Source organism: Hyla sarda, chromosome 8, assembly GCF_029499605.1.
Source record: "Hyla sarda isolate aHylSar1 chromosome 8, aHylSar1.hap1, whole genome shotgun sequence".
Classification (NCBI taxonomy): domain Eukaryota; kingdom Metazoa; phylum Chordata; class Amphibia; order Anura; family Hylidae; genus Hyla; species Hyla sarda.
In genome coordinates this window covers 69,909,955-69,919,512 of record NC_079196.1, presented here as the reverse complement: position 1 = coordinate 69,919,512, position 9,558 = coordinate 69,909,955, and positions in this window count along the sequence as shown.

The following is a 9,558-nucleotide window of genomic DNA, read 5'->3' as shown; positions in this document are numbered from 1 at the left end:
TCAATAATGGTGTAGCAATGTGTGATTTTATGTATGTTTTTTTTGCGTCAAGTGGAGCATATTTGCACCAAAATTATCAATTGTCGTACGCAAGTTTGTAATTTTGGCACAAATGTAGCCCTACAAAAGGTGCAGACCCCAGAATTCCAGGCAGTAAATCTGACTTTGGGACATTCTATTGTTGTAGCTATTTTCTCTGTCACTTTATTCATGGTGTAGATTTGCGCCTAAATGACGGTATTTGCGCCTAAAATTGCGCCAAATTGAAAAGTCGCAATTAATGAATTCCAGACCAAAGAATGATTGTAACTGAAATCACAACTAACAAAGTGAAATCAGTGATTTTGTTCTAAACCATTTGGCGCAATTTTTTGTCGCAAAAAGTGACATAAAAGGAAATTTGAGATAAATCACAGTCAAAAAAACTGGGTAAAATCCTTCATACATACCCCCCCATTGTTCCTGTGCCTAGATGTTGCTGTTACTTACTTGTTATGGTGCCCCCTGGTGTTCTTATGATTTTTTTTGTTTAGAACAATGGTCTCAAACTGTGGCCATCCAGATGTTGCAAAAAAGTTAAACTTTTGCAACATCTGGAGTGCCACAGTTTGAGACCACTGGTTTAGAATGTTTGCTAAATGTGTCCTGTACTAGCGGGAACACACATGTTCCGAAAAGGCAGTAAGAATACGCAGTGGTAGCGACTTCTAAACAGTATTGACCACATTAGGTGAACATTCTGAGACAGACTCAAAAGATCTCCAGGGGCACCTGATTCTACACCCTTAGTAAATCTGGTGCTTCTGCAGCAATTCATAAATTTCTCAAACACTTCGGGGGAGATTGATCAAACCCTGTCCACAGGAAAAGTTGCTGAGTTGCCCATAACAACCAATCAGATTGCTTTGTTCATTTTTGAAAAAGCCTGTGAAAAATGAAAGAATCGATCTGATTGGTTGCTATGGGCAACTTTTCCTCTGGACAGGTTTTGACAAATCTCCCCCGAAGTCCTTTAGGAGAATGCTGTGATTTTTTTTAAATCATAGTATATTTTAATGTAGGGAAAAATCTACATAAAAGGGATAAAGACAAAACCAATATATATATATATATATATATATATATATATATATATATATATATATATGAAACCAATGCAACCAGGTCTTGATTTCTCCTGTTTTCGGCTGAGGACATACTATGGGAGAGATTTATCAAAAACCTGTGGAGAGGAAAAGTTGCCCAGTTGCCCATAGCAACCAATCAGATCGCTTCTTTCATTTTGAAAAGGGCCTCTGAAAGAAGTGATCTGATTGGTTGCTATGGGCAACTGAGCAACTTCTCCTCTACACAGGTTTTGATAAATCTCCCCACAGATCAGAAGAAAATAATTAGGCAAAAATTGCGGCCATTGTTTGAAATTTTGTTGTATTTTTTACGTGTGTTGTTTCAATGGCCTTATGTTTGTTTGGGCACATGCAACATGTACGTGGAAGAGGGAATTTTGTGCAGTTATAATTTTTTTTTTATGTAGTTATCTTGATGTGATTCTATAGTAATTTCCATTAGTTCACATTTAGTTGAAATGTGCGATCACTTTAATTTTCCTCTCTTTTACAGTCTGAACCTGGACATTCAATGAATGGTCGTAGCCAAAGAAAAAAGCCTGTTTTCTAGTTGCTAACAAAGATTCCTGTACATAACCATGATCATGATTTTGCATTGTTCCTCATCTGCATACTATACTTGAATTCTTAAAGGGGTACTGCAACCAAAATTAACTTATCCCCTATCCAGAGAATAGGGAATAAGTAGCTGATTGCAGGTAGTTCGCAACGTTCTAAATAGGACCCGTCTCCCTTAGTGAGGAGCGTGTGTTGGAGCTTCCATGGAAATCAATGGAGAGCATGCTATCTACTGCACATGCTCCTCACTCAGAGCCGACTCCAAAGATCGCAGGGGTCCCAGCATCGGACAACCCCCTTCCCCCTCTGGATCAGCTACTTATGCCCTATCCTGTGGATAAGTAGTGTTGAGCGCAAATATTCAAAATGCAAATTTTTACTGTGAATATCGGCACTACGCGATTTTGAGAATATTTAAAATATAGCGATATATATTTGTAATGCCGAATTTTTTTTTTTCTTCACAGTACACATCACAACAATGACGTGTACTGTGTAAAAAAAAAAGTGATCATCCCTCCCTGCTTCCAGCTTGTGGTCCAAAGAAGGCTCCAATATTATTTACTGTGGGAGTGGGTGTGGAGTGCGAATATTTTGTATATGCAAATATTCGCGAATATCGGCACTTCCAGAGGACATTGATCCCTCCCTTCTTTTAGGTGAAAGATATAATCGCGCATGCGCGCTATGCAAATTTCATTACGAATTTTCGCATGAAAAAAAAAAAAGGGAACTAACATAGAGAATATGCAAATTTTGTGAACTAGAATATGGCCCCTGCCGCTCAACACTATGGATAAGGGATAAGGTAATTTTGGCTGCAGTACCCCTTTAAATTATTGTTATTTGATTTGTTTAAAGTGCTCTGCATACTGTAATATGTGGAAATAAAGCTTGTCTGACTGCACACAGTGATGACTTGTGTATGATATAATGGTCTCTAAGAAATTGGACATTTTTAATTGTATTTATTGTGTACTAGTTAAAATGTACTAGTTATAAAAAAAAAACTTTTTGATATGTAACAGAGACATGTCAAAAGTTTTGATCTGTTGGGGTCTGAGTGTATAGCTCTCCTCTCTACGTTCTCTGTCTGTTGGACCAAGGTGTTCCCATAAAATTGCAATACATGACATTTCAAATGTTTTCTTTTTTTTGTAACAGTGCCCATTTTATCCATATGAAAGGGTGTACTCACCTTTGGGTGCTATATTACATTTTATAGATAGTAATTACAGTATATAAATAAGTTGAGTCACTTTGTAAACAGATTGCAATATTCATCATACAATGATATTAACCAACATATTGAACCACAGCCTTAAACTGCATTTACAGCTCCTCTGGTTGTTGTTAGGTGGAGCTAACACTTATCATTAGACAACTCCCTTAATTGACAACCTATACTGGAGAGGGATCATAATTGCCCAAAAATTTGATGACTGTACAGCGCCTGATGTATCAACTGAGCTAAAGATACATAAAGAACTATTTTCTCCTTTTGACAGCTTTTTTGCACAGTTTTTTTTTCCAGGAAGCATAAGGCTAAGTTTCCACTTGGTTTTTTTTCTGGCAGTTTTTGACTATCTGCCACTGCAGTTTTTGAGCCAAAGTCAGAAATGTATTCAAAAGGAATAGGACATATAAAGGAAGGACTTACACTTCTCCTCAATTATGGATACACTTCTGACTTTGGCTCAAAAACTGCAGTGGCAGATATCCAAAAACTGCCAGACAAAAAAAAACAAAACAAGTGGAAACTTAGCCTTAACCCCTTAAGGACCCAGCCCAAATATACCTTAAGGACCCGGCCATTTTTTGAACATCTGACCACTGTCACTTTAAACATTAATAACTCTGGGATGCTTTTACCTTTCATTCTGATTCCGAGATTGTTTTTTCGTGACATATTCTACTTTATGTTAGTGGTAAAATTTTGTCGATACTTGCATCATTTCTTGGTGAAAAATTCCAAAATTTGATGAAAAAATGGAAAATTTTGCATTTTTTTAACTTTGAAGCTCTCTGCTTGTAAGGAAAATGGATATTCCAAATAAATTATACATTGATTCACATATACAATATGTCTACTTTATGTTTGCATCATAAAATTGACGTGTTTTTACTTTTGGAAGACATCAGAGGGCTTCAAAGTTCAGCAGCAATTTTCCAATTTTTCACAAAATTTTCAAAATCGGAATTTTTCAGGGACCAGTTCAGTTTTGAAGTGGATTTGAAGGGCTTTCATATTAGAAATACCCCACAAATGACCCCATTATAAAAACTACACCCCTCAAAGTATTCAAAATGACATTCAGTAAGTGTGTTAACCCTTTAGGTGTTTCACAGGAATAGCAGCAAAGTGAAGGAGAAAATTCAAAATCTTCATTTTTTACACTCGCATGTTCTTGTAGACCCAGTTTTTGAATTTTTACAAGGGGTAATAGATGAAAAATCCCCCCAAAATTTGTAACCCAATTTCTCTCGAGTAAGGAAATACCTCATATGTGTATGTCAAGTGTTCGGCGGGTGCACTAGAGGGCTCAGAAGGGAAGGAGCGACAATAGGATTTTGGAGAGGGAATTTTGCTGAAATGGTTTTTGGGGGGCATGTCACATTTAGGAAGCCCCTATGGTGCCAGAACAGCAGAAAACCCCAACATGGCATACCATTTTGGAAACTAGACCCCTCAAGGCACGTAACAAGGGGTCCAGTGAGCCTTAACACCCCACAGGTGTTTGACGACTTTTCGTTAAAGTCGGATGTGTAAATGAAAAAAAAAAATTTTCACTAAAGTGCAGTTTTTCCCCCAAATTTACCATTTTTACAAAGGGTAATGGGAGAAAATGCCCCCCCAAATTTGTAACCCCATCTCTTCTGAGTATGGAAATACCCCATGTTAGGATGTAAAATGCTTTGCGGGCAAACTACAATGCTCAGAAGAGAAGGAGTCACATTTGGCTTTCTGAAAGCAACTTTTGCTGAAATGGTTTTTTGGGGGCATGTCGCATTTAGGAAGCCCCTGTGGTGCCAGAACAGCAAAAAATACCCACATGGCATACTATTTTGGAAACTACACCCCTCAAGGAACGTAACAAGGGGTCCGCTGAGCCTTAACACCCCACAGGTGTTTGACGACTTTTCGTTAAAGTTGGATGTGTAAATGAAAAATTTTTTTTTTTTTTACTAAAATGCAGTTTTTCCCCAAAATTTAACATTTTTACAAGGGGTAATAGGAGAAAATGACCACCAAAATGTGTAACCCCATTTCTTCTGAGTATGGAAATACCCCATGTTAGGACGTAAAATGCTCTGCTGGCGAACTACAATGCTCAGAAGAGGAGGAGCACCATTGAGCTTTTGGAAAGAGAATTAGTTTGGAATGGTAGTCAGGGGCCATGTGCGTTTACAAAGCCCCCCGTGGTGCCAGAACAGTGGAACCCCCCACATGTGACCCCATTTTGGAAACTACACCCCTCACAGAATTTAATAAGGGGTGCAGTGAGTATTTACACCCCACAGAACTTTGGAACAGTGGGCTGTGCAAATGAAAAAGTTTATTTTTCATTTTTACGGACCACTGTTCCAAAAATCTGTCAGACATCTGTGGGGCGTAAATTCTCAATGTACCCCTTATTACATTACGTGAGGGGTGTAGTTTCCAAAATGGGGTCACATGTGTCGGGGGTCCATTGTTCTGGCACTATGGGGGCTTTGTAAACACATGTGGCCTTCAATTCCGGACAAATTTTCTCTACAAAATCCCAATGGCGCTCCTTCTCTTCTGAGCATTGTAGTTCGCCCGCAGAGCACTTTAAATTTACATATGGGGTATGTTCTTACTCAGAAGAGATGGGTTTACAAATTTGGGGGGGCTTTTTTTCTATTTCCCGATGTGAAAATGAAAAATTTAGGGTAACACCAGCATTTTAGTGAAAAAATATAATTTTTTTCATTTTCCCATCCAACTTTAATGAAAATTCGTCAAACACCTGTGGGGTGTTCAGGCTCACTATACCCCTTGTCACGTTCGGTGAGGGGTGTAGTTTCCAAAATGGGGTCACATGTGGGTATTTTTTTTTTTTTTGCGTTTGTCAGAACCGCTGTAAAATCAGCCACCCCTGTGCAAATCACCAATTTAGGCCTCAAATGTACATGGTGCACTCTCACTCCTGAGCCTTGTTGTGTGCCCGCAGAGCATTTTACGCCCACATCTGGGGTATTTCTGTACTCAGGAGAAATTGCGTTACAAATTTTGGGGGTCTTTTTTTCCTTTTACCGCTTGTGGAAATAAAAAGTATGGGGCAACACCAGCATGTTAGTGTAAAAAAATAAAAAAAAATTACACTAACAGGCTGGTGTAGCCCCAACTTTTCCTTTTCACAAGCGGTAAAAGGAAAAAAAGCCCCCCAAAATTTGTAGTGCAATTTCTCCCGAGTACGGAAATACCCCATATGTGGCCCTAAACTGTTGCCTTGAAATACGACAGGGCTCCGAAGTAAGAGAGCACCATGTGCATTTAAGGACTAAATTAGGGATTGCATAGGGGTGGACATAGGGGTATTCTACGCCAGTGATTCCCAAACAGGGTGCCTCCAGCTGTTGCTAAACTCCCAGCATGCCTGGACAGTCAGTGGCTGTCCAGAAATGCTGGGAGTTGTTGTTTTGCAACAGCTGGAGGCTCCGTTTTGGAAACCCTGCCGTACAAGACGTTTTAAATTGTTTATTGGGGGGGGGGGGGGGGGCAGTGTAAGGGGTATATATGTAGTGTTTTACCCTTTATTATGTGTTAGTGTAGTGTAGTGTTTTTAGAGTACATTCACACTGGCAGGTTACGGTGAATTTCCCGCTAGGAGTTTGCACTGCGGCAAAGAATTTGCCGCAGCCCAAACTTGAAGCAGGAAATTTACTGTAAACCCGCCTATGTGAATGTACCCTGTACGTTCACAAGGGGGGGCAAACCTCCAGCTGTTTCAAAACTACAACTCCCAGCATGTACTGACAGACCGTGCATGCTGGGAGTTGTAGTTTTGCAACAGCTGGAGGCACACTGGTTGGAAAACCTTCAGTTAGGTTCTGTTACCTAACTCAATATTTTCCAACCAGTGTGCCTCCAGCTGTTGCAAAACTACAACTCCCAGCATGTCATGTACTAATCACCGAAGGGCATGCTGGGAGATGTAGTTATGCAATAGCTGGAGGTACCCAACTACAACTCCCAGCATGCCGAGACAGCTGTTTGCTTTCTGGGCATGCTGGGAATTGCAGTTTTGCAACATCTGGAGAGCTACAGTTTTTAGACCACTGCACAGTGATCTCCAAACTGTGGACCTCCAGATGTTGCAAAACTACAACTCCCAGCATGTCCAGACAACAAACAGCTATGTGGGCATGCTAGGAGTTGTAGTTTTGCAACATCTGGAGGGATATAGTTTAGAGACCACTGTATAGTGGTCTCAAACTGCAGCCCTCCAGCTGTTGCAAAACTACATATTCCAGCATGCCCAAACAGCTGTCTGGGCATGCTGGGAGTTGTAGTTTTGCAACATCTGGAGGGCTACAGTTAGAGACCACGGTCTCAGACTGTAGCCCTCCAGATCTACTTACCGGCTTCCGTAGGATCCCGGCAGCCGTCCTCTTCAGACGCACGTGACGCCGCCCGCCGATCAACGTTGCCGCAGCCTCCGGACGGGTAAGTGGACGTCGGCGCCCGGTCCCCTACGGTTCCCCGTTCTGCCCCGCCTATTGTGGGTGGGCAGGACGGGGAAAACGAAAGTTAACCCCCCCCGCCCCCGGTCTGCTATTGGTCGTCGCCTCTGACGATCAATAGCAGACCAATAGCAGGGATAGGAGGGGTGGCAACCCTGCCACCTCACTCCTATGCCTACAGGGGGATCGTGGGTGTCTTAGACAACCGCGATCCCCCTTCTATTCCGGGTCACCGGGTCACAATAGACCCGTATGACCCGGAATCGGCGCAAATCGCAAGTGTGAATTCACTTGCGATTTGCGCCGATCGCCGACGGGGGGGGGGGGTCTGATGACCCCCCTGGGCATTTGCACGGGGTGCCTGCTGATTGATATCAGCAGTCACCCCGGCCCGGTCCCCGCCCGGCGCACGGCGGGGACCGAAATTCCCACGGGCGTATGGATACGCCCTGGGTCCTTAAGTACCAGGACGTCAAGGCGTATCCATACGCCCTAGGTCCTTAAGTGGTTAAAGGAATACTCTGGTGGAAAACTTTTTTTTTTTTTTTTTAAATCAACTGGTGCCAGAAAGTTATACAGATTTGAAAATTACTTCTATAAGAAAATCTTAATCCTTCCAGTACTTATTAGCTGCTGAATACTACAGTGGAAATTCTTTTCTTTTTGGAACACAGAGCTCTCTGCTGACATCATGACCACAGTGCTCTCTGTTGACATCTCTGTCCAATTAGGAACTGTCCAGAGCAGCATATGATTGCTATGGGGATTTTCTCCTACTCTGGACAGTTCTTAAAATGGACAGAGATGTCAGCAGAGAGCACTGTGGTCATGATGTCAGCACAGAGCTCTGTGTTCCAAAAAAAAAAAAAAAAGAATTTCCTCTGTAGTATTCAGCAGCTAATAAGTACTGGAAGGATTAAGATTTTTTAATAGAAGTCATTTACAAATCTGTTTAACTTTCTGGCACCAGTTGATTAAAAAATAAAGTTTTCTACTGGAGTACCCCTTTAATCTGGTCTATGTCAGCTTTTCCTCAAATGGACACTAACTTTGGACCTTCTACATTGGAAACGGTAAAACATTGCATATGCTACCATTACAGTGCCAAGATTTAGGGACAGAATTTGTAATCCTTGTGAATGACAGCCTTATTGAACGTGAAACGTTCGGTAGAATGAACACTAAACTTTACAGTTGCAGAACTATTTTTAGGGTCAACAAAATACAGGTGTGAGTATCTCTTGTACTTACTGTGGTGGTCTTGGGTGTTACGGTGATAGTGTAGGGTAAATTGGTGTTAACCGTTAATTGCCGTGACGCCAGGGTGAGGTTTCCTCTATGTAATGGTCCTACCGCCAACCGTCCCACAAACGGCAGGGAGAAATTAGATTTTATGAAGCGAACTTGAAGTAACTTTACTGCATATTTTATGCAACGGCATGGAACATAACAGTCTTTTGAAAGAGAGAACCGTGGTACAGGATCCTCACAGGTTTGCTGGGACTCCAGGATCAATGAGCTTTGGTGCTAACCACTGTGCTACTATTTTTAGGAGATTTGAGTTTCTAGTAGTCACACATAATTCAGTAGTTTGAGCTTTGAGTAACTCACGGTTTAGTGGCTGCTAGGTATTAGGCTTCAGGCCTAGCTTGAATTGATACTGATGAGATGATGAGATGTGTTTGCTTTCATGTACAGGTCTCAAGAGAGTAAGAGAGAGAATTTAGTGGCTGCAGCCCCTTATATATTAAGGGGGTGGGACAAAGCTCATTGGTCAACAGAACCTGTCAGTCCTGACCCAGTGAACTCTGGGTATCACATGACCCAAATGTCCTAAAACCATAGTACAATTTAATGAAAGACACTTGACCTCTAAGGTCCTATACAGAGGTATTCCTATATAACATATCAAATATATATATATATATATATATATATATATACATATATGCATTAAATACCATTTATATGAGGCGACTAGGGTTAGTCCTACAGGAGAGCCCTATTAACATGGAGGGACTCTGGCTGAGGGGACTTTGGACAAAGGGACAGGACCAGGTCCTGTACCGGGACACCACATTACCATGACATGTGCATTGGTAATCGCTTTTGGATGCCACCAAGAGACACTCGCTGGCTAATCATAGAAACGCTGAATTTCCAG